General features: G+C 44.5%; 1 long non-coding RNA gene and 1 pseudogene across 4 annotated transcripts; both read right to left on the bottom strand.

Moving 5' to 3' along the window:
- Positions 1 to 710: 710 nt before the first annotated feature.
- Positions 711 to 1,758, bottom strand: Tiprl-ps1 (TOR signaling pathway regulator, pseudogene 1; annotated as a pseudogene).
- A 1,288-nt stretch (positions 1,759 to 3,046) lies between these two features.
- Positions 3,047 to 23,148, bottom strand: LOC148002691 (uncharacterized). 4 transcript variants are annotated; one of them, XR_015633679.1, is made up of 5 exons: positions 22,955 to 23,043; positions 9,934 to 10,084; positions 8,393 to 8,536; positions 3,819 to 4,054; positions 3,047 to 3,535 (listed from the first exon to the last, which is right to left on the bottom strand). It is a non-coding gene; the product is annotated as an uncharacterized LOC148002691 (long non-coding RNA). The 4 variants fall into 4 exon arrangements; XR_015633676.1 differs by lacking the exon at positions 8,393 to 8,536 and having other exon boundaries at positions 22,955 to 23,148; XR_015633677.1 differs by lacking the exons at positions 8,393 to 8,536; positions 22,955 to 23,043 and adding an exon at positions 11,010 to 11,287.
- Between the last annotated feature and the right edge of the window lie 2,382 nt (positions 23,149 to 25,530).

The following is a 25,530-nucleotide window of genomic DNA, read 5'->3' as shown; positions in this document are numbered from 1 at the left end:
AACACTAGTCAGAAACAAAGACATTTAAATGAAAAGATTTAAAAAACATGTGTGTGAGGGTTAGGGATTTAGCTCAGTGGTAGAGCGCTTGCCTAGCAAGTGCAAGGCCCTGGGTTCTGTCCCCAGCTCCGGAAAAAAAAAAAAAAAAAAAAAAAGAAAGAAAAAAAAAAAGAATATTAATCGGGTTGGGGATTTAGCTCAGTGGTAGAGCGCTTGCCTAGCAAGCGCAAGGCCCTGGGTTCGGTCCTCCGCTCCGGAAAAAAAAACCAAAACAAAACAAACCATGTGTGTGCAAATACACAAACACACACACACACACACACACACACACACACACACACACACACACACACTATGATGTTGCTCAGAAACTCCAGCTAATGAATAAAACAAGATTAACTTCATAGGTGACTTGTCACAATTCTGCAGAAGTGTGAATAAACACCAGAAAGTCCACGGCTAAGAGCTAGAGCAACACATCAGCATGCAGTCAGAATCCTGTGAAGGTCACAGGGCATCGGGGCTCTGTGATGGCATTTACAAGTCAGCCTCTTTACAGTAGACGATGCTTCAGGATAGATGCGGATTACGTCCCCCTCATCACACACACACACACACACACACACACACACACACACACACACACACACACACACACGCACACACACACCACTGCCGAGGTCACAATTTGTGATGATTTAAGAATCTAAATTCAGCCCCAGAGCATGTATCTCTTTTATTTTCCCTTAAGGCTACAGAAAATCTGCACGTAAGCAAGGAAATTAATTCTCATAATAAAAACACCCCTACAAATAGCTGAGGTACCCAGTCAGGTTCCGCACGGAGACTGTGCTGTATCACATTTGATTCTGAGGGCGCACTTTCCGAGTCCACGGGGTTGGGATCAGTTCTGTCCGGAAATACTAGCTTCTCACAAACTGCTTCCTTAATCGGTAAATATTTCGTTAGGTTCCATCAAGAGGGAAGGTGGAACGTGGATTAAATTAGCAATTTTGCTCTCGCTGGATATATATATCCTCATAACATGTAGGTCTTGTCAGCCTCATGGGAAAGCCTTGCGTCATTCATTCTGATGAGCACCCCATCAATTCTCAGGAAAAACCGTAATGGCCGAAAAAAGCTGGAAGGCATTACTCGAATTTTCACACTCAGGCTGGAGACGCTGTGATCATGCAATTCATCTTCAATTCAGAGAACTTCTTCAAAAAATTTAATCTGTTCTCTGGATTTCTGTATCCATATGATCTGTTGTAGGTACAACCTCCAGGCAACGCTCCTTTATAATCTGTTGTATAGGTCCGGTCATATGGTTTAATAACTCCCTCCGTTCTTCTTTCCTACTTTGAGCATTCCCTGGTAGTTGTTCACACATCCCAGTGCATCTGTAGCATTGAACTCTATTCCGAAGCCAGACCATGCTGGATCCTTAGAACGTTGTCTCCAAACATCATTTCAGGGAGGGATGGCGCATGCAGCTCGTCAGCTAACCTTCCACCCTGCAGCCGCAGCGCTGGCTTACTAGACTCTCTAGGACACCTACATTCTCCTTGGGGTTTTCCACGTCCACACACTTCATGATGTGTGTCATGGACGCTGTCAGCTTCCAAGGCTGGAAGGAGAAGTCCTGGTGGTTGCTCTGAAAGCCGTGGATCATCACGGCAGAAGCGGAGCCGCAGGGCTACTCAGAGCAAATGCTTGAAGCAGCGTATAGTGTGGCCCTCCCTGCAGCGAGGCTCCTGGGCACGTCCGTCCAATTTTTTTTTTTTTAAAGATAGGTAGGTACTGATAAATTTGCCTCTTAGAACAGCCTTCATTGTTTCCTATAAGTTTGGATATGTTGTATTTTCATTTTTATTCAATTCCAGAGAGTCTAACTTTTTTTTTAAAAGATTTATTTATTATGTATACAGCGTTCCACCTGCATGTACACATACAGGCCAGAAGAGGGCATCAGATCTCATTATAGATGGCTGTGATCCACCATGTGGTTGCTGGGAATTGAACTCAGGACCTCTGGAAGAGTAGTCGGGTGCTCTTAACCACTGAGCCATCTCTCCAGCCCGAGTATTCTTGCATATGGTGAGACTTGCCTTGTGTCCAAGTATGTGATAATTCTAGAAAAAGTTCCATGAGGTGCTGAGAAGAAGGTATATATTCTTTTGTGTTTGGGTGAAATGTTCTGCAAATATCTGTTAGGTCCATTTCTCTGTTTAGTTTTTGTCCAATGACCTGTTTATTGATAAGATATTGGAGTCTTCTACTATCACTGTGTGTGGGTCAGTATATGATTTAAGGTGTAGTAGTGTTTCTTTTATGTATTTGAGTGCCCCTGTGTTTAGTCCATGGATGTTAAGAATTGCAATGTCCTCTTGATGGATTTTTTCATTTGATAAATATATTGTGTCCTTCCCTGTTCTTCTGATTCATTTTGGCCTGAAGTCTAATTTGTCAAGATATTAAAGTGGCTACACCAGCTTGCTTTTTAGGTCCATTTACTTGGTATCTATTTTTCCATCCTTTTACTTTGAGGTGATGTCTATCCTTGATGTTGCGGGGTGTTTCTTGGTTGCAGTAGAAGGATGGATCCTGTTTTCATTACTGTCCTGTTAGTCTCTGTCTTTTTATTGTGGAATTGAGGTCATTGATATGGAGAATTGTCAATGATCAATGTTTGCTGATTCCTGCTATTTTGTTGTGGTATGCCAACCCCTTCTTTTGATTTACTGGTCTGATATTATTTATTCTATTTTCAAATATGTGGTTAACCTCTTCATGTTGAAGCTTTTCTTCTAGAGCCTGCTGTAGGACTAGATTTGTAGGTAGTTATTGGTTAAATTTGGTTTTATCATGGAATATCTTTCTTTATCTACTGAGGTTGATAGGCCTGCAGGATATAGTAGACTGTGATGGCATCTGTGATCTCTTATAGTTTGTAAAACATCTGTTTGATGGCTCTCATGCTGCCACAGTACCAAGAAACGGGCATAGGCCTGGGGGATTTAACAGAAGACACAGACTCAGGTCATTTGTGCTATGAGAATTCAAAAGCTTTACTGAGGTTCACAGTATATATGCACCAAGTCCATGGGGTGGAAAAACCCCGGAAGCACAATGGAAAAGCAAGTTTACATTCTTAGGATAAGAGCAGGAACATGGAAATGGCAAAAATAAGTTTACGTTCTCAGGATAAAAAACAGGAACTGACTCAACAGAGTTACTGCCCATCAGATGTTCTTTTCGTAAAAACAAAAGTTTCCACATACGTCAGCAAGACTCAGTAGGGGGCAAACACTGAGGGAGCCCCGGAGGGTCTGACAAGTCCCCCTTTTTTATTTTTTAAAGTAGTGCCTGTCTTAGGTCACTCTGGGAACACCAACACCCTTACCCATCATTGGGAGTCTCTGCCAGTCTTAGAGCCCCTGTCTTAGGCAGGTGCTGATCCCAAAGGGTTGTCCGTCATAGGCTAATTACTTCTTGTAAAGGCTGAGCCAGATTTGGGCAGAGGAACTGTCTCCTGCTAAGGAAAGCAACACTTACTTAGTCATTGCCTGGGACTGGGAACACTGTCTATGCATGTGACAATGAAAAGGCTAACTACTGTGGCACCAAGGGCCATAACACTGAGGGCCACTGTAAGGTTTTGAACTCTAGTTGGAGTCACACAAACATGTGTGAAAATAAGAGAACAGGAGGCCATATGAGATCAAGCTGTTCCTATAAAAGCGCTGTGTGTTGATTTAAATTTAGAATTCCCAATTATCAGCTACTTCTCCTTTAAGTTTATCTGCTGTACTTGCCTTAACAACAGATTGGGAAAGGGCAATCCTAGACACTGTAGTCTCGGTGGCCGCAGCAGCAATGGCTGTTATAATAGCAGTGATGATGCCAAAGTCTCTCTTGTGACAGGTCAGAATCAGTTGATTTTCTCCCAAATGATTGACAGGCAATGGAACTATGCCTGGGATCCGCCCAACCAGGGCAAAGTCCTCTGGTCCCCAGCAGCTTCACATATTCCTGCAAAGAATAGTCAAGACTATCTCCAGCGTTAGTACCATTCCTTTTTTTTTTTTTTTTCTTTTTTTGGAGCTGGGGACCGAACCCAGGGCCTTGCGCTTCCTAGGTAAGCGCTCTACCACTGAGCTAAATCCCCAGCCCGTTAGTACCATTCCTAACCACAAAGAAAAATAGAGGACTTACACAGGTGAAGGAAAAATTAAAATTTTTACTAAACCTACTATTTTCAAATTTAAGGGAAACTTCAAAGGTGATAGATGTATTCCAAGAGGCAGTGGAATTAAAAGCTACCCCCTGTCTTAACATCAGAGGAGCAGCATCCAGGCATGTAAAAGGACCACAAAGAAACATTCCAGGGGGGAAGTGGTGGGAGCAGTGTGTCCTGACTGTAACTGCTCCTCCACAAGTCCATGTGCTGCCTCCAGTTTTTCAGAGAAAAGGGGCCAGCACTCCGCCCAAACAGGATAGGAAGCAACTTAGCAGCGGCTCCCATGACAAACCTCCCAATCCCATCCCATCTGCAAGGGCTCGAACAACTAGGTCCCCATCAGACACAAGTTGAGAGTTCCCCTCTGTCTTATTTCCTCAAACCCTTACTGGAGGCAAGTCCCTGTTTATGTAGCATTCTCTGTACTGGTTGGGGTTGGGTGGTAACCACTGCTCCCATATCATACAAGATGTCCCTCCCCCCATCCCGCAGCAGCATCTCTCCGAGCTGTCTGCTCGTACTGCTCCAGACATTCTCCTCTCCATATGAGGCAATCTCCCCTAGACAGCACTGCCCTACATAATTGTTGCCAATCTCCAGGAGTCAATTTGGACATAGCATAAATTAAAAAATAGCAGAAGTAAAGGTAGCGAGGGGACCAGAAGTAGAGACTGCTTCTTTCAGGCTTTTCAACTCCTTAAAACTCAGAGGAACATGTTGTCTAATAAATTGACCTGCACTGTTGGGGACTTCAACAACAGGATGCACCACTCCCTGTCCAGGGGGAACCTCAGGAAAAATTAGGTATTCTAACCTGGTTTATTTTTTAACTGTCTTTGGATAGACTTATTTGGATAGCTTTTGGGACTGCCGTATAGGAATTTGGTAGGAATTTGACTCCCCACAGATTTCTTTAAATATTTTTCGGTAGAGCTGGCTTGGTGATCATAGATTTCTTTAGCTGATTATTATTATTAATTTTTTTTAGTTTTTCCTTTTCTTTCTTTTTCCTTTCCTTTCCTTTCCCTCCCTTCCTCCCTCCCTCCCTCCCTCCCTTCCTTCCTTCCTTCCTTTCTTTCTTTTCTTTTTTTTTTTTTTTGAGACAGGTTATTCTGGGTAGCCCTGTAGACCAGCCTAGTTTTGAACTCGGAACTCAGAGATATTGCTTGTCTCTGCCTCCTAAGTGTTGGGACTAAAGACATGTACCATCACTGCCCAACTCTTCAGTTCATTTTTTAAAAAAGAATAATACTATTTTTATTTGTAATTTTTCATAATAAAGTTTAAAATAAAATAAAAAGTAATTAGAAATGAAATATATTTAAACTATTTATTTTATTTATATGGGTAAGTGTTTTGCCTGTGTGCGTGTGTGTGTGTGTGTGTGTGTGTGTGTGTGTGTACCACATGTATGCCTGATGCTCTGGGAGGCCAAAAAGGTAGTCAAATCCCAGAGATGACCAACTTCTACAGAGTTCCACACGAGGCTGTCCTCTGTCCTCCACATGTGTGCCGAGCATGTGCATCCCCTCTCCCAAATGAAAATAGTTTTAAGATACAATTAAACCTATGCAAATATTTCATCAATTCTTGGGGGAGCTGTGTTTTTCCCTTTCAGCATGCCAGGAATTGAACTCTGGTCATCAGGCTTGGCAGAGCATGCTTTTACCAGCTGAGCCACCTCACTGGCCCCTCTCCTGCTGTTTGCAATATGCTTTCTTTGCTCTGTCTATTTAGTGTTTTAAATATATGATTAGGGAGTATCTTAGTTATTGCTGTGATGAGATAAATGGCTAAAGAAACTTGGGAATGAAGGGTTTATTCTGCTTACACTAACGTATTACAGTTCATCACCCAAGGAAGTCAGGACAGGAACTCACACAGGGCAGGGACTTAGAGCCAATGCAGAGGCCGTGGTTGGGTGCTGCTGACTGGCCTGTTCCTCACGGCTTACTCAACCTGCTTTCTTATACAACCCAGGACCACCAGCCTAGGGATGGCAACACCCATGATGCACTGTGCCCTCCCCTATCAATCACTAATTAAGAAAATACCCTACGGGCTTGCCTATGACCTGATCTTATGGAGGCATTTTCTTAATCGAGGCTACCTCCTGTCAGACGACTTTAGCTTGTGTCAAGTTGACATAAAACTGTCCAGCACAAGGAAATTCTTTTCTGGTTTGTCTGTTTGGCCCTAAATACCTCCTATATCAGGGTTAGCATCTTTTTTCCTAACTCTGGAAAAATTGCCAGCCATGAATATTTTTTGAATTCTTTTTTATGCATTTAGAACAAACTTCTTTCTCCTTCTATGCCTATAACCTATAGACATTTTTTCCAGTGTTGCAGTCCCCCCTGGTACCCTGTTAGTATTTCATCTATGTTCTTGCTTGGTTGTTCTGATTCCTTCACTTTGTCTCCAAGCTCGATAGTCTCCTCTCCTGGGCGGTTCTGTAGGTGAGACTTTCTGTTTCTCATTTTCAGCATTTTTTCTTGGATTGCTTGTTTTCAGTATGTCTAACTCTTTGTTGAATTCTTGTTTCCTGTCTTACAACACCCTCCCTATTCCATTCAGCTGCTCTTGCTCTCTCTGTTGCAGGGACTTTCCTGGATAGCGGTGAGGTGGAGGGCAGGAGATCGCCAGAAGCTGGGCCAGCACCTGAAAGGCGTAGGTCCAGGTCCAGTTTGCATTCTCATTCTCTAAAACCACAAGGTGAGGCAGGCAAGCAAGAAAGATTTTACAGGAGCCCGTGTAGCAGCCATCAGGTTGTTGAGGCTGACAACCCATTGTTTAGCTATTTCTACAGGTCATTCTGTTCCAGATAGCAAGTGAAGTCATGCTTGGCAAACAGACAGTACAAGCAGTGCTTAAGTAAATCAGTAAGTTAGTGCCTAATAATTGTCTTTTTAAAACCTTATTTTACTTTATTCCCCCCTCTTTACCTTCAAAACACCTTACAAATTCACCCTGAAGAAATACTCCTGGTGTGGGCTCTTGACTGCACCTTTAGCCTCAATCCATTTAAATAACTTTTTGGTAATTTTCTCATGTAGCACAAGAATAGCATTTCTGATTTAAAACTATATATCTATATATATCTATATATATATATATATATCTTCCCTTTCATCCATAATCAAGTTTAATCCCCTAGGATTTTGAGAGGTCATCACATTGTCAATGAATCTATTTTGTTTCAAAGAATGACTGTGCTTCCTGAACAATGGTTAAGTTTTTCTTGATCTGAGTAGAGAGTTGGCCATGTTGAACCTGTCAGATGCCTGTGTGGTGGCACCAGTAGTCATGGACACTGTTGGGGCCATCCCTAACAGGACTAGTGAAAGTACAGGAGGTTTTTTATTTATTTATTTATTTTATTTCTTTACTTGAAGGGATGTAAGTTTTGTTGGGTCGGTCTTAGTTCCTGGGAGCATATCTAAGTTGGAGGCCAAGAATGCCCACCAGTTTATAAATGTCTCCTGGGCAGCAGGTGTAAATACATTTTGGGGAGGTGTAGTGTATACCATTAGGAATTATTGTTCTTTTTAACAGTAACTGTTCTTAGTCTGGAGCAGCTCTTTTTATTTTTTACACATTGGGCTTTTTCCTAAGACCTTATCAAGAGGCTCAGTTAAACATATCTCTTCTGTGTGTTACTCAGGCTTTGCTTGTCATTCCTACTCCAGTATAGGTAACCTGGCCAGCCTGTAAGCATGTTCACCAGTCCTGACCTAGGTGAAGGAGCTCATGGCTGGCATTTAACAAAGCCAGCATTCTAAGACATGCCTTTTTCAGATGAAGAACGTTTTATGGTAAGTTCCCATGTTATTCCTCCCTGGTTTCCCTTCTCTTAGTTAGGGTTACTATTTCTGTGATGAAACACCATGACCAAAGAAACTTGGGGAGAAAAGAGTTTGGTTTGCACTGCCATAGCTCTGTTTATCACCAAAGGAAGTCAAGATAGGAACTCAAACAGGGCAGAATCCTGGAGACAGGAACCATGGAGGACTGCTGCTTACTGGTTTGCTCTTCATAGCTTGGTCAGCCTGCTTTCTTAAAGAATCCAGGACCACCAGGGCAGGGGTAGTCCCAACCACAATGGTCTGAGCCCTCCCCCATCAATCACTAATTCAAAAAATGCCTTACAAGCTTGCTTATGACCTTATGGAGGCGTTTCCTTAGTAGAGGTTCCTTCCTCTCAGATGACTTTAGCTTGTGGGCAGTCCCATCACAGTAGGACTTTTCTGAAGGGTGATCTGAGGCTGGCCTATTTCTCAGTAGAAACACCACCTGAAGAAGATAAGGCAGAACCCCTCTGGGGTTGGTTAGTTATGTTGATGGGTATCTAGGAATACGAGTTGCCCTGGCACAAGGTTGCTCTCCAGACTGTGTGACAAGGTCAGGGAGGTGAAACAGGGGGACTGCACAGGTACACATCAGCAGGCTCAAGAAGGACATCAGGAAGCCAAGTAGGGACTGATCTGTGTCTCCATCCAGCTTTGAGTTGGTCAATTTCAGAGGCTGCTCTGGGTGGGCCCTCACAGTCCAGTCCTGGCTTGGGTCTACAACTGACTTGGTGTGGTGTATCCATGGTTAGATACCTGCAATGTTAAGACCTGAGAGGATGGGCAATTTTTGTGCAGTGTCAACTAAATTTTTCAAGAACCACTGGAGGTGGGCATGTCCATACTCTCAGAGGTCCTTTGAGTCCTTTGGGAACAGTGGAGGTGGGCAATCAAACATAATCTCCAAAGGAGAGTAACATATTTACAGGGTATGCAATGTACCCCAAACAGTACAAATGACAGAATCCCTGGCCAAGGGAGGCTGTTTCTTTGTATCCTTTAAAAAGTTTTATTCATTTTCCTGTTTGACGATTGGGGGTCGTACAGGTCGTACAAGTTCCAAGTTGATTCTCTGCAGATAGGAAAAGCTACTGTACAGTCCAAGAAAATGCACATCCCAGCCAGCAAGTATAGTTGCCCTTCTTCTGCTAGGTTGAATATCGTCAGTAAAGCCCACATCTAGATGTTTAATTGCAGGCCCCTGTTTCTGTGTCAGCATGGGGCCTTGGGTCACCACTTGAGCTTGTTCCAAGCACCCTGCAGACAGGCCTGGCTAGCTTGTTGGGTCAGTGTGGGCAACCTAGGGAACACTGAATGTCTTTGCAACAATTCTTGTAGGGCAGTTTTCCCAGATGGGTTGTTTTATGCGCTTGCTGGACTAGGCTGGGAGCTGCTATCTCAGGAACGACTATTTTTCTATCTTTTTAAAAAAAATGTATTTATTTATTATATATGAGTACACTGTCGCTGTCTTCAGGCATACCAGGAGAGGGCGTCAGATCTCGTCACAGATGGCTGTGAGCCACCATGTGGTTGCTGGGATTTGAACTCCGGACCTCTGGGAGAGCAGTCAGTGCTCTAACCACTGAGCCACCTCTCCAGCCCTATTTTTCTATCTTTAGTAATTAGTTTTCCTGATGTTTAGTAGCTCCGTCTTCAGTCATTGAAGCATAGCTTCTGGTGGTAAGGGGAGGGGACTACTGGTCTATGATTCCCTGAGGGTAGTCTGGTCTGCCACTTCTTTTCCCCAGCTTATTCATCCTTTGGTTTTGGGTGAGTATTACTATTACTACAGAGGTCAGGAAGCCTCTAGGAGATGCCGGGTTTGTTTTTTTGTTTTACCTGTTGTGTTCCCCGAGGTGAGCAGTCTCCTTTCTCCACATACTGGTCCTTGGAGTCTCTTGATATGCGGGGCTATTATTGCCCTGCCATAGCCTTCGGCTCCCATCAGTAAAAAGTTCCATCTCTGAACTGGGGAGCAGCTCCTCTCCAGCTGTGAGGAGAAACATATGTTTAATAATTTCTCTACAATCATGGAAAGGACTCTCCTTCCTCTTCAGGCAAGTATGTGTCCAGATAACATAGGTGCCACCTTTTTGGATGGGAGGAGAACCTGGCCATCTCCCTAGGTGAACACATTGGAACAGACTTGTTCCTGAAACGCAGCCAACCAGAGTCTGGTAGAGCAGGCTGATGGATGTTGGTGAGCATTGTATGAGGCAGATGTCCTTGGAGGGCCCTGATCTTGTGACTGCTTCAGCACTGGCATTTGGAGCCAGAAGGAGGCAGCATCACAGACCACTGGCAATGCTAATGGAACCGGGTGCTTTCTTTGGTGTCTTCAGGCCTAACAGCCTTTGCAGAACTGTGAGTCCCATGTTAGGACTGTGCAGACCCACTGACCAGAAGAGCTCCCTAACCAAGAGCCTGAGGGAGTTTATATGTGCCTAGCCCTGTGTGATACATAGGGTGGGATGGACATGACCAGCTTCGCCCTCATGTAGCTGCCCACCTGGCTTGGCCACCTTGCAGTGACTTAAGGGGTTTTACCTCATAGCCACGGACATACTTCTGTGCTCCATCACCTCCTATTATGGAAGGTGAATGCCTGTGCAGAGGAATTGACCTCACCAGAACCACAGGTTAGTGCCCAATCAAATCCCATAGCCACAGAGCTGAGTGATCATTTAAGGCACGCATACACATAAATGCTTATATTAAGCATTTATAAGTCCCCATGCTTAATTTCTGGTCTGTTTATTTCTCTGGAAACTAATACCAGTGCCTTGATATTTGAGGCTTTTCCTTGGAAACCTGTACTACCTTGGTATCCCATTAAGGAAGCACATTGGAGGCAGTCTCTAGCAGGTGATGAAGACCACACATTGTCCTTCTGCCCATCTCCCTGGGGTCCTTACCTGGTCTGGGTGTCTAGTCTGGTCTCATCTGATTCCACTTGGAGACTCTGGTCCTGGGTCTCACAGTCCCCTTGGGCACTGGAAGGGGACCCAAGAATCTCATCAAAGGCCTGCACTTCCTAGTTCCTAGCAGGCTGAGAGGCCCCTGAGGGCAGTCTTTCTGGAACAACGGGTGCCTCAGTGAAGGAGATCTAGCTGGGGAAATCTTTCTAGAATAAGTGCTCCAACACCAGTGAGAAGGAGCAGAGGAAATATCACTGGTGGGCTGCAGCCAAGATGGCCCTGGAAAGACTTTAGTGCTGGGTTCAGTTTGTTTTCTTATTTTATGCTCTAAAACCACAGGTTGGGTGGGCAGGCAAGGAAGATTTTACCCAAGCCTACATGACAGTCAGCAGGTTGTTAAAGGCAATGACCCATTTTTTTTCGACTATTTCTCCAGCTCATTCTGTTCCAGACTGCAAGTGAAGTCATGCTTGGCAAACAGGCAGCACAAGCAGTGCTTTAAGTAAACCATTAATTAAGTCAATAAATCAGTATCTAACAATTGGTCTCTTCTACCTTATTCTACCTTACATTTGGGAGCTTATTTTTATTTTTTAATTTCTTTAAATATACTTATAATCTTTTTTTTTTTTGGGTTCCATGTCTGGGATTTCATCTAACTCATTCTCACTGGATGTCATTACTACAGGATTAGTAATTTTTGGAGGGATCAAGATTCCTTCATTGTTTTTGATTCTCATGTGGCTACTTGAGATTTTTTAATTTAAAAATTACTATTATTATTATTATTATTATTATTATTATTATTATTATTATTATTATTATTATATTCTATGTACGTGGATGTTTTGCCTGCGTGCATGTCTTGTACTGTGTGTGTGCCTGCTGGGTGCCCGAGGAGGCTAGAAGAGGGCCCAGATTTCCTGGAGCTTGAGTTCCAGATGTTTGTGAGCCACCTTGAGGATGCTGGGAATCAAACTCAGGTCCCCTGTAGGAGCATCCAGTGTTCTTAACCATCGAGCCATCTCTCCAGTCCCAGATGCTTTTTACTTTACTAGCTATATTCCTTCAGTCAAATATTTGCAGTGTTCCGCTGGGACTTGAATGTGGTAGAATGTGTAATTCAGAAGATAGTTCCTCAGTTCAAGGGCCTGGGGTATTTGATGTGGATTTTGTATTATTCTCAGAGCAGAATAGTAACTGCAAGAGCAGACACAACTGTTGAGTATTTGCACTACTATGTTTGAGCTGATTAACCTCACTGGTCCCAACGTCCACAACCAAGGATGGTGTTGAGTGTGCTCAGATTTTGTGATTACGAGTCAGGGAACTATGTTGGATGAGGATAGGCATAAATATTAGAGTTAATGACTTTTTTTTTTTTTTTTTTTTTTTTGTGGTGGTGACAGGGACTCATTGTGTAGTCCTGACTGAACTGGTACTTACTAGGTAGGCCAGACTGGCCTTGAACTCAGAGATCCATCTTATTCTGCCTTGGGAATGCTGAGATGAAAAGCATTTTGTCGGTGCCTGCGGCGACACAGTACTGAGAGCTGGGTGTAGGTCTTCGAGGTTTAAGAAAAAACACATACTCGGGTCATATGTGTCATGAGAATGCAAAATCTTTTACTTTATTCACTGAATATATACCCCAAGTTCACCGGCTTAAGCCATCAGGAACAAAGACCAAATGTGTGCCCCAAGTTTACTGTGTCACTTCAGGGTCCGGGTGTTCCTTTGTTAGGAACAAAAGGCTTCTACGTGCATCAGCAGGGCTTCAGCAGGGGTCAAACACTGTAGGGGACCCAGGAGGATCTGACACATCTGTCACTATTAGTAGCTTAGATTGACTTTGAAAAGAGAAAAGTCAACAGGATTGGTAAAGTTCCTGGGAGGGGAAAGTTGGGCTCACAGATTTTACAGCTCATTAAAGTTATGGAAGGTTATAACTAAGAGGTAAGCAGAGAAGGGAATAAGGATGAGAGAAAGGGAGAGATGCAGTGGTAAGAGGGGCTGTCCACGAGTTGCTGGTGAAAGGTCGGACAAAGAATGCCTTGTTTAGACTGGGTAAAGAAACATACGGAGTGAGACTGTGTGATCTGTGTGAGCAACATACACACAAGAGCAAAACCACCGTGACATATATGTGCAGAGTGGAGGTTAGATAACAGAGAGTGAGAAGTAAAGAGAGTGTCTTTGGAGTGAGTTGCTGAGTTAAAAGTAGTGATCTCCTATCCATCCCTCACTCTGAGCAGGCTCCCTTAGATCTTGCGGGCTCCCCTACGTGCTGGGTGTGGGAGGGTGAGTGCTTTGTTCTTCAAAGTCTCACTGTTCTTGGGGTTCTGGCTTATCAGGGAGTAGAGGTTGCAGGTCCTTTTCTGGTAGTTCCCTTAGACCCCTGCACCCCACTGTGGCCTCTCCTAGTGCTTCAGGTCAGTACAGCTCTTCCTGGAGCTTCTGATGGTCTCTCCTGGGCAGCCTCCATATCAACCATTAAGCCAAAACTTATTTTATTTTACTTTTTTTTTTTTTTTTTTGGAGACAGGGTCTCACTCTGTAGCTATCCTGGAGCTCACTATGTTGACCAGGCTGGTCTTATACTCAAGAGACTCATCTGTCTCTGCCATTCAAGTTCTGGGATCAAAGGTGTGCACCACTATTCCTGGCTAAGATTTAATTCTTTACGTAACAATAAACAAGCATGTCAGGGGGTTGGGGATTTAGCTCAGTGGTAGAGCGCTTGCCTAGCAAGCGCCAGGCCCTGGGTTCAGTCCCCAACTCCGAAAAAAAAGAAAAGAAAAAAAAAAACCAAGCATGTCTACCTTATTAATATACAAATTTGGCTGTGCTTGTAATAAACTATAAAAATTCATGTATGCCAAAGAACTGTTTTAAGACAAATGTCTTCATGACTTGTTGTCAGGAGGTGTTTGCTTTGTACATCGTTGTATACATACCCGTATATACAGGGTATGTCTCTGGCAAAGAGTCTTGCTGTAGAAGAGTTGCTCAAACCTGGGGTTTGCCAAATACCCACGCCTTAGAGCCAGCCCACTGGGACCCTTTCATCCAGAGGTTCGCCTTTTTTTTTCTTTTTTTAGATTTATTTATTTTCATTTCATGTGTCTGCTTCTTGTCTGTATATTACCACGTATAAGCTGGGTCCTATGGACTCCATGGGCATCAGCTCCCCATAGCTGGAGTTAAAAATCAATTGTGAGCTGCCATGTGGGTGCTGGGAACTGAACCTGGGTCCTTGCATGAACAGCATATGTTCTCTCTCTCTCTTATCTGCCTGACCCAGCATTCTGATGCAGCTGAGGAAGATGACAATGGCAAGTCTGAGGCATAGGCAGGGGCCATGCCTGACTCTCAAAGCAGGGCTTTCCCTCTGAGCACTGAGCAGCTATCCAGGGAAGTAGGATGTGACCTTGGGATACTTTACTTAAGAGCTGTGGTTGTGGCTGGGTTTGGTGGTTCCTCTGAGGTTAGCCTGGTTTACATAGTTAATCCAAGGTTAGAATAGACTTCAAAGCAAGACTGTCTTTAAACATGGAGGGTGGGAGCACGGTCATGGCCTTAATCCATTATCTGTGCTCCAGGAATCTACACTGGAGAATCCTATCTCTGATGGAATTTTGCTCTTTGTCCCTGCAGTATGCTTGACAATTGCCTAGGACGTCATGCATGTTAGGCAAGTACTTACTAACTAAGCCACATATTAGTCTGCAGTCACCTAAATTCCCTTAAAAAAATCATTTAGTGTGTGTGTGTGTGTATGTGTGTCTGTGTGTGTGTGTGTCTGTGTGTGTGTCCGTCTGTCCATCCACCTGTCTGTCTGTCTGTCTGTCTAAGTGTAAGTGCATGAACATGGAGACTAGAAGAGGGTGTTGTATCCTGTGGAACTGGAACTACCGGCATTTGTTAGCCTATGCTGTCCAGCACAGGTGCTGGGAACTGAACTCCAGTCCTCATGATTGAGCAGTGCTGAGGATAGCAGAGCTCAGTTTAGGAAATAAAACTCTGAGTCTAGAATGTGAACTGTCAGCAGGGATGGCACAGGGACCCAAGGAACATTCCAGAAGTTCTGAGGATCCAAGGTCCTAAGCTTTTATTAGGACCAACTTCATGCAGAGATACTTGCCCAATCATTAAACCATGCTTATAAATAATAGAGGGTTCTAATTAATGTATCACCAGAGAGAAGGAAGACAAGGAAGTTGGGTAGAAAAATATACGGGAATAGAACACACCTTTCTGCAGTCAGAACCAGCACATGCTGACTTCTGAGCTGGAGCACCTGTTGTACAGACTGTTTCCTTGTGTCCTTGGTGTGCCAAGGGTCAGACTGCTCTTAGATGAACAATGTTTCTTTCTCAGACAAGGATGTTGGCAACATTTCCTGCTCCTTGTTTCCCATCAAGGTTAACATAGCCGATTTAACATAAAACTGAGTGACATCAAAATGACATTTCAAATGCTATGACCTTCATAGGTCTTGGACTTGTTCATGTAGTTGATGTATGGACTCTTTTAACTGTTGAATTTTACCACGAATCTTTTGCTTAATATGGATTTCTGCTTCACAAGTTTAAGTACAAGCTGTTTCCCCCTCCTGGTACAACACAACAATGCTAGCTGGGATCATAGTTCCAGCAATTGACCACCACATAAACCTTTGATGAGTCTTACCATTTCGTGCATAAAGGCTACAGTTGGAGTCTCTTGCTGTGGCTTTTTAAGACAGACCCAAACCCTGGACAATACTGGGCTTTTAAGAATGGTAAACACAGAGTCTTTCCCTAATGAGTATGGTTAATACACTGTTGCAGATAATAGTCGGAATGGGTAATGTGATATAAACATTCAGACTCATGATACATACAAATACACGAACTTGCCTATTTATTGTTGTGTTTAAATGGGCAGCATTTCGAGTTGTATTCCAGGGACAGTCTCCCTTTCTACACCATTGCAGGCCATAGCCCCAACTTCTGGAGATGGTCCTGCAGAGTCCCAAATGCTATCATAAGATGGGGGAGGTTACTAACCCACCCTTAACCCATTTCGCAGTGTTCTTGGAGCAAACCACCTTTTGATAGGAGTGATTAAGTTATGTTTTCTTGAATCCTCGTTCCATCCGCCAGCTCTCTGTGGAGTCTGCCGTCTATCACTTCTCACTTAACTTTGCTTTTACAGCAAGGATGTACATCAAGACCCAGACTATCCTAAACCCTCATCTGTTGGGGCCCATTGTCTACGTTTAACACAGAAAGGTCTATTTGGAGGGTAAATGACTTTGCTAAAAAGTCATAAAACGATGCCATAAAATTAAAAATAGCCTTTTGATCTCATTTCTTGGCCAACCAGGTCTGTACTTTTGGGCAGCAATAAAAGGAGTTGTTAGCAGCAACATATAGTGAAAGTTGGGAAGCTAAGCCAGTGTAGTTGAAGGGACTCTATCCCTGAGTCCTGTGGCAAGAAAGGGTTCAAGCAATGTCTTGGGTTTCCATTGCTGTGTGATAAAACATCGTGAGAAAGGCGACTTGGGGAGGAAGGGATTTATTTGGCTAACATATTTTGGGTCACAGTCTTGCAGAAGCAGGAACCATAGCAGATGCCATGGAGGAACAATGCTTATTGGCTAGCTCTCTATAGCTTCCTCGCCTTGCTCTTTTGAAATATATTATCAAGGGTCCAGGGGCAACACTGACCACAGTGGCCTGGGCTCTCCCACATTAATCATTAATCAAGGAGATGCTCCCACAGACTTGTTTATAGACCAATCTTGTGAGGACATTTTCTCAGTTGAGGTTTCCTCTTTCAAATGAGCTTGTGTTAAATTGACAAAAAATATGATTAAGGTGGGTGAATATGCAGTATTATTAAAAAAAAAAAAACAAACAAGAAACAAAAAAACCACTGAGGAAACATCAAACCAAGTGACAGATGAGCTTAAGTGGGTTGTGGAATATGTGCCCTATGAATTTGCTCATATGGAGATCCATTAAAGCACTGATGTTGAAGGCCATCATAAGGAAAATATCTGTAGAGGAGGAGGCCTGGCTCAAGTCTCTTAACTCTTGCATGCCATCAGATGTCTTTTTCACTTGGTTCCTGGCCAGCCGTTTGGCCTTGAGCTGAAGGAATTCATACCCTAGGTGGCTATATGAAGCTTTAAGGTAAGTAAAAGTTGTAAGAGCAACAAATAATTCAGTTTGCTGCTCAGAGGAATAATTGGTTTGATGTCGTTAATATCTGTCTTGGGACCAATAAGCTGCTTTCCCTAAGGGGAACCATCAGTAAGCATCAGGCAGAGGCTAAGGGGAAGCAATGGTAGGAACAGTAAAAGAGTTACATTGTGATAACTAGAGAGTCTTAGCACTAGGGTAATGAGGAACCATCAGTAAGCATCAGGCAGAGGCTAAGAGGAAGCAATGGTAGGAACAGTAAAAGAGTTACATTGTGATAACTAGAGAGTCTTAGCACTAGGGTAATGAGGAACCATCAGTAAGCATCAGGCAGAGGCTAAGAGGAAGCAATGGTAGGAACAGTAAAAGAGTTACATTGTGATAACTAGAGAGTCTTAGCACTAGGGTAATGACTTAAGATTTGTCCTGAAGGAGAGGCTAATTATGTTTGCTATGGGAGACCCAAAGTATATAAAGAAGTAACCTGGAAGACTTCAAAAGGATAACAATAAAATCTGGGTCTTGGCTCCAATAATTGAATTGATCATTCGTGGGGTAACCGGTCTTTGGGGTTGAGGCAGCAAATGTATCCATTCTGTGATTGCCAAGGGCAGAAGTAAATTGCGTCAGAAGGACTGTAGGAAGTAAAGGTATATTAAAAATAAATGAAGACAGGTAAACTGTAGTTACTTTTTGTAATTAAAATATTTCTATTTTGTTCAAATGGAAACCTTATGGGAACCTTTTGGGAGCACAGGAGTGGGGATTGGGGGAGGCGAGATCAGCCTCACTTTTTTTTTTTTTTTTGGTTCTTTTTTTTCGGAGCTGGGGACCGAACCCAGGGCCTTGCGCTTCCTAGGCAAGCGCTCTACCACTGAGCTAAATCCCCAACCCCCAGCCTCACTTTTAAGGATGTCAAAAAGAGGTTGTAAGTCTGCTACAGATATGTGCAACAATGGTTTCATCCAATTCATGTTGTGTAATAGCTTTGGTTTTTTTTTTGAAAATCATTAAGTGTCTTAAGGGAGCTTTCCTGTAATTGTATCTTTTCGGAATGGTCAAAATCTAAATACTGAAAAGATTGAGGTTGTTGAAAAAATTTTTTGAGCACTTCTAAGTCCATTGCCTCAAGACACCAAATAGCAGATTGGAGCCGTGTTTGTGAGTAGACATTTTGTCCTGTAGGTGAACAGTATGCCATCTGTACTGTGAATAGTATCAGCCTGTGGGTAATCACGTTGTATAGAGGTGAGGGAGGGCATCAGCAACTGTTGGCACATGGGACTGTCCATTATACCTTGGGGGTGGAGTTCCACTGATAAAGCTGTGTTGCTTCCTTATTGTTAAGGATGGAGGAAAAAAAAAAAAGCAAACATTGTTTTATACTGCTAGGCTTAAGGGCTAGCTGAAAATCAATCCTTTTTTTTTTTTTTAAAGATTTATTCAGGGGGTTGGGGATTTAGCTCAGTGGTAGAGCACTTGTCTATCAAGCGCAAGGCCCTGGGTTCGGTCCCCAGCTCCGAAAAAAAAAAGAAAAAGAAAAAGAAAAAAAAAGATTTATTCATTCATTATATATGAGTACACTGTAGCTGTCTTCAGACACACCAGAAGAGGGGGTCGGATCTCATTACAGATGGTTGTGAGCCACCATGTGGTTGCTGGGAATTGAACCCAGGACCTCTAGAAGAGCAGTCAGTGAGCCATCTCTCTAGCCTGCCACTCAGAAATAAATGCTATTAATATTAAGGTCTTGGTATAACTATCTAGACTTTCCAATGCATTCATCCTTTTCCTCCTCCTCCTCATCTTCTTCCTCTTCTTCCCCTTCCTCCTCTTCTTCCTTCTCTCCTCCCCCTCTTCTTCTGCCACAAGTAATACATCATTTCTAATAAGATAAGCTGAAATGGAAAATAAACTTGGAGGGTCGGAGGGATTACCTGATCATTAGAGGCCTTGGGCTTCTGAGTCTGAGTCTTGGAGCAGGAAGCTGAGGTTACCCTGTCACTGCCCTGTTGGAGATTGATGCTAATGCTTTGAATCTGCTGCTCAGACACTGAAGGTCTTTGTCCCCAATTGGTTTTTGATCTATCAATAAAGATGCCAGTGGCCAATGGCTAGGCATGGGATGGGACACTTAGGATTTCCAGGGTAGGATGCAGAGAGAATCTGCTGGGGGACCAGGGGCAGAGGGGGATGCAGTTAAGGCAGGAGATAAAGCCAATAAGCCATGGGAGTTTCCAGTAATTGGCCACTGGCTGCTTCCCTGACTGGGCCTGAGGTGGTAGCAGGGGAAGTGCCCAGCCTTTGAATTGACTGAGGTATTTTAAAATTAACTCTCTCTCTCTCTCTCTCTCTCTCTCTCTCTCTCTCTCTCTCTCTCTTTCTGTGTGTGTGTGTAATGAATGTGCAAGTGCATGTTCTTATGTGTATGTGTGTGCATGTGGTGACCAGAGGTTGTCGTTGTCTCCCTCCGTAGCTCTCCACCTTATCCTTGAGACAGAATCTTTCTTCTCAAACCTGCATGTTCTGGCTAGTTTTGTGTCAAGTTCACACAAGCTGGAGTCATCAGAGAGGATGGGGCCTCAATTGGGAAAATGCCTCCATACGTTTGGGCTGTAGGCAAGCCTGTAGAACATTTTCTTAATTAGTGATTGATGTGGGAGAGCCCAGACCATTGTGAGTGGGGACAACCTGGGCTTGTGGTTCTGGGTTCTATAAGAAAGTAGTCCGTGCGAGCCATGGGGAGGAAGCCAGTAAGCAACATGCCCACTGTGTGGCCCGTGCATCAGCTCCTGCCTCCAGGTTCCTGCCCTGCTTGAATTCCTGTCCTGACTTTTTTTTTTTTTTTTTTTTAATGAACAGTGCTATGGAAGTATAAGCCAAATTAACCCGTTCCTTCTCAAGTTTCTGTGGTCATAGTGTTTCATCACTGCAATAGTGACCCTGACTAAGACACTGGAACTTCCCATTTCAGCAACACTGGCTAGCCAGGAAACTCTGGGGAGCCTCCTGTTCTACAGTGCTGGTTACAGGCATATGCCACTGTATCCCAGCTTTCACACGGGTGCTATGGATGTGAGCTTGGGTCCTCATGCTTGTGAAGTGAGCAGTTACCAACTGAACGATCTCCAAACTTCTTTTACTTTCTTTCGAGAGTCTGTTTTTTTTTTTTAATTATTTAATGTATGAATACATTGTTGCTATCGCTATCTTCAGACACACCGGAAGAGGGCGTCAGATCCCATTACAGATGGTTGCGAGCCACCATGTGGTTGCTGGGAATTGAACTCAGGACCTCTGGAAGAGCAGTCAGTGCTCTTAACCGCTGAGCCATCTCTCCAGCCCTTTTTACTTTCTTTCTAAAGGTCTCTGTGTTTATGATGGGGAAGAGACCCAAGTGGAGACAGAGCTTTATTGTGTAAAGTTAGGTGGACTGGAAGATGTATGAGCTCAAACTGATGAATTTGAGTTTCTGCCACCTTTTTTCTTTTTTTAATGCAATTTGACTAATAACACTTCTCTGAGTTCAGTTGCTCCATTTCCTGTCTCTGGGCTCCAGTACAGCAGTGCAGGCTCCACGGCCTGGTTGTTTACACTTAGTTTCAGTAATGATTAGAGATTCTCTGGGAATTTGAACTCAATTCCCATGAAGCAGTCAATAGACATGGATTTTATCCTGCCGTTCTCCAAGAACGGAGTGAGCGCTGAGCAAAGAGACGCTTTATTATCAGTCTGGGATTAACAGCCCTCAGGGGAGAAAACAATTTAAAATCAATTGCTACATGGGATTTAAATGAAACAAGGTTGAGCGCTCACAACAGCTGGATGCTAGCCAAGATCTGTTACAACTCTGGGAAGTGTTGCAACTAAAGAGCTCTTGAAGGGCTCGCCAAGAGCAGGCTTTCCTGTAGCCAGTCTGCAGGTCACCCACCAGGGTGGCAGAAGCAGGAGGCTATCTGCAGAGGCAGGAATGTACGCCCTCTGCAGGCCAGAAGAATGTGTCTTGGAGGTTGAGGCAGGAATGGGCTCCTCAGCCTGAAGTTACTCAAGGAGTCTTGGCGACTGGCTTGAGGGAGCCTCCTGTCAGGGAAGGAGCCTCAGAAGAGTTAGTTTGTCCCCACTGAGTCTTGAAGACCCTGTTTTCCTCTGCCAAATACATCTGCTGGGAGCCGGATTTTGAGAGTTTCAGGCTTCTTTGATGAGGAGAACAGGAGCAGGTCAGGCCAGGCTACTGTGCATTGAGATCTACTCTTTTTCAGATGAACTCTGATCGGATGAATGTGGATATGTAAATAAGGTCAAGAAAGATGGCCAATCAGAGAAGAGCTATTAAACCTTGTCAGGAAGGAAGAACCCTGAGCCTACCAAAAGTTGCTACAAGTTTACAGTCAAGTCCACTAGTTTCTGCAGAGGTAGGGAAACTTGTGAGAATGTGTTTTGTCTGGCTTCATCATGTGGTCTGTCTGGCTTTATTCTCCCACAGACACTTGCTCAATCATGTTCTAGTCATAATACCCAGACTCTGGAAGCAACCTAGATATCTGTCAACAGAAGAGTGGATAAAGAAAATGAGGTGCATTCACACAATACAGTATTAGTCAGCTGTACCCGCTCCACCGCTGCCCCCAATCATGAAACTCAGAGGCAAATGGATAGAACTGGGGGAAAAAATCAACCTAAGTGAGGTATCCGAGAGTCAGAAAGACAAACGTGAGATGTACTCGGTTATATGTGGCTATTAGCTATTAAGTCAATGATAAATTACCATCCATAGAAACACAGAGGTTAGGTACAGAGTAAGGGACGAGGTGTGTAGATAGATCTTGTTAGGAAAGGGAAATAGGATAGATAGCTATGGATGGGTGAGGGGCTGGAATGGAGGGATTAAGAGGAAGAGAGAGAAGAGGGATGAAGGAGGGAATACGGGGAGAGGCAACTAAAATTAAGGGTCATTTGAGGGGTAGCATGGAAACCCAATACAGTAGACGTTTCCTAAAATACATACCTATATGAAGGTGATCTAAATGGAATTGCCAAATAATGGGAGAGACGAAGCCACTCATTTGGTCATCTCTTGTCACCAAATGAAGCTTCCAGTACCAGGACTGGGCCACATCTAATTGAGTTGTTGGCTAAAGTGGTCCCATGGGGCCAAACAATCCAAGCTGTTGCCAAGACTACAAGTTGCTCTCCATAAACTATCAGTAGGGTCCCATTGCTAAAGACAACACTTACTCGACCCATTGAACATGGAGAAGTCGGGCTGGTGCCTACATAGAACCTTTACCCCTATGTTTTAGCACAACTGATAAAACAGAACAAAACTGTGCCAACAAAATGACTCCTAAAGACACTCTACTATAGTCACAGACCAGTGCCTTGCTCAGCTCTCACCAGAGAAGCCTCCTCCGTCATCTCAGTCAAGTCAATCCAAACTCCAACGAACGCACAGAGACTGAGGCAGCCAGCAGTGTTCCTGCACTGTTATGGCTTCCAATTTAGTATTTTTATGGGACTCTTGAGTGTGCCTTTGAGTCTTGTGCCTTCTTTTGGGTTCTTCCTCTTCCATTTGTTTGCCTTGTGCAACTCTGATGTGTTAGCTTTATCTTATTTGTTGTTACATTTTACTATTAAAAAAAAAATCCAAAGCAGACCAACCAACTAAACCCCCAAAGCCCCCAAATCCAAAACCCAAAATGAAAGAGAATGTGTTCTTTTGTGTTCCTGGTTGCCACAGGGACCTTTGCATACCTTCAGGCCATGATTTGGCTCCAGAGTACTTGTCTCCTTTTGAACTGTTCCTGCAGTCTCCTCTTCGGCTCCTTCAACTCCTGGGGCTATAGCCTGCTGGCTGTCGGACAGTGCCCTGGAGGCAGAGTTCAGCCAGTGGAGGTAGTCATGCAGGAAAATTATGGCTGCTAGAGACCTTTGCAGCAGTTTGGAATATGGGCGACAGGACAGAGAGTTACAATAAGTAGGAGGCGTTATGGGGCAGGGACTCACCCTAGGGAACATGTTCTGGGGATCAAGAGCGCTCTCTCTCTCTCTCTCTCTCTCTCTCTCTCTCTCTCTGTGTGTGTGTGTGTGTGTGTGTGTGTGTGTGTTTTTGGGGGCAAGTGCTGCTAATAACTTGGTTTCTTATATGCCAGGACCTTCCATTGTGGGGCCCCGGTTCCTGTCTCCTCCTGAGGGTCTTCCTTCTTTTCTGGACTCCCCTCTTCACCCTGTGTATCAGTCAAGGCTTTGCCCAGTACATTCTGTAGCTGGTCTTTGCTAGTTTCTGTGTTCATCTTCTTCCTAACCTTTATATCCTGGGTTTCACCTCCTATCACTAGATAGAAGAAAAAGAAGGATGGGGAGGGGAGAAGAGAGAGAGAGGAGAGGAGAGAGAGAGAGAGAGAGAGAGAGAGAGAGAGAGAGAGAGAGAGAGAGAGGAGAGAGGAGAGAAGAGAGAGGAGAGAGAAGAGAGAGAAGAGAGAGGAGAGAGGAGAGGGGAGAGAGAGAGTGAGAGAGAGAGGAGAGAGGAGAGAAGAGAGAGGAGAGAGGAGAGAGAAGAGAGAGAGGAGAGAGGAGAGAGGAGAGAGAGAGGAGAGAGAGAGGAGAGAGGAGGGGGAGAGAGAGTGGGAGAGAGAGAGGAGAGAAGAGAGGGAGGAGAGAGGAGAGAGGAGAGAGGAGAGAGAGGAGAGAGGAGACAGGAGAGAGAGAGGGGAGAGAGAGAGGAGAGAGGAGAGAGAGAGGAGAGAGGAGACAGGAGAGAGAGAGAGGAGAGAGGAGAGAGAGGAGACAGGAGACAGGAGAGAGAGAGAGAGGAGAGAGAGGAGAGAGGAGACAGGAGAGAGAGAGAGGAGAGAGAGAGAGAGAGAGAGAGAGAGAGAGGAGAGAGGAGACAGGAGAGAGAGAGGAGAGAAGAGAGAGGAGAGAGGAGAGAGGAGAGAAGAGAGAGGAGAGAGGAGACAGGAGAGAGAGAGAGGAGAGAGGAGAGAGAGGAGAGAGGAGACAGGAGAGAGAGAGAGGAGAGAAGAGAAAGGAGAGAGGAGACAGGAGAGAGAGAGGAGAGAGAGGAGAGAGGAGACAGGAGAGAGAGAGGAGAGAGGAGACAGGAGAGAGAGAGAGGAGAGAGGAGAGAGAGGAGAGAGGAGAAAGAGAGAGGAGAGAGAGGAGACAGGAGACAGGAGAGAGAGAGGAGAGAGAGGAGAGAGGAGACAGGAGAGAGAGAGGAGAGAGAGGAGAGAGGAGACAGGAGAGAGAGAGAGGAGAGAGAGGAGAGAGGAGACAGGAGAAAGAGAGAGGAGAGAGAGGAGACAGGAGACAGGAGAGAGAGAGAGGAGAGAGGAGAGAGAGGAGACAGGAGACAGGAGAGAGAGAGAGGAGAGAAGAGAAAGGAGAGAGGAGAGAGGAGACAGGAGAGAGAGAGAGGAGAGAGGAGACAGGAGAGAGAGAGGAGAGAGGAGACAGGAGAGAGAGAGAGGAGAGAGGAGAGAGAGGAGAGAGGAGACAGGAGAGAGAGAGGGGAGAGAGAGGAGAGAGGAGACAGGAGAAAGAGAGAGGAGAGAGAGGAGACAGGAGACAGGAGAGAGAGAGGAGAGAGGAGAGAGGAGACAGGAGAGAGAGAGGAGAGAGAGGAGAGAGGAGACAGGAGAGAGAGAGGAGAGAGAGGAGAGAGGAGAGAGAGAGGAGAGAGGAGACAGGAGAGAGAGAGGAGAGAAGAGAGAGGAGAGAGGAGAGAAGAGAGAGGAGAGAGGAGACAGGAGAGAGAGAGGAGAGAGGAGAGAAAGGAGAGAGGAGACAGGAGAGAGAGAGAGAGAGAGAGAGAGAGAGAGAGAGAGAGAGGAGAGAGAGGAGAGAGAGGAGAGAGGAAAGAGAGATCCTTAAATCTAGTTTTTTTCTTTTGTTTCTTCTTTGACTACTAACAAAGGGAAACCAACTCCCTTAAATGACCACCAACCACCAAGCCCGCCTATCGGGGCCCTAGCGTTTATATACCCTCTGAAAAGTTTCCAGAATTCCAAATGTCATGCAACCGTAGAACTCTGCAGCTGGCAAAACCACACTTCTGCTAGAGTACAAGGCAAATCACAGTCAGCTGCTGAGGATAGTCTGAAGCAGCCCCATGTCCCACACCTAGGATTAAAACGAAAGCACACTCTTACAACATTTCTGTTTTTCAAAGAAACCCAAATTCCAGAGTTTTCAAAAACCTGTCCAGTTTTAATGACATTGAATGAATGTGAGGACAGGTGAAGGAGGGAGAGACACTCCTAACTGGGAGAATTGGAACAGGAAGTGGTGCCTGCGTTCAACATTGGGTGATCTCTAAGCCTCACACA

Source organism: Rattus norvegicus, chromosome 11, assembly GCF_021556685.1.
Source record: "Rattus norvegicus strain SHRSP/BbbUtx chromosome 11, alternate assembly SHRSP_T2T, whole genome shotgun sequence".
Lineage (NCBI taxonomy): Eukaryota > Metazoa > Chordata > Mammalia > Rodentia > Muridae > Rattus > Rattus norvegicus.
Note: the sequence above shows the minus strand (reverse complement) of the source record. Positions and strands in the feature narration are given on the sequence as shown.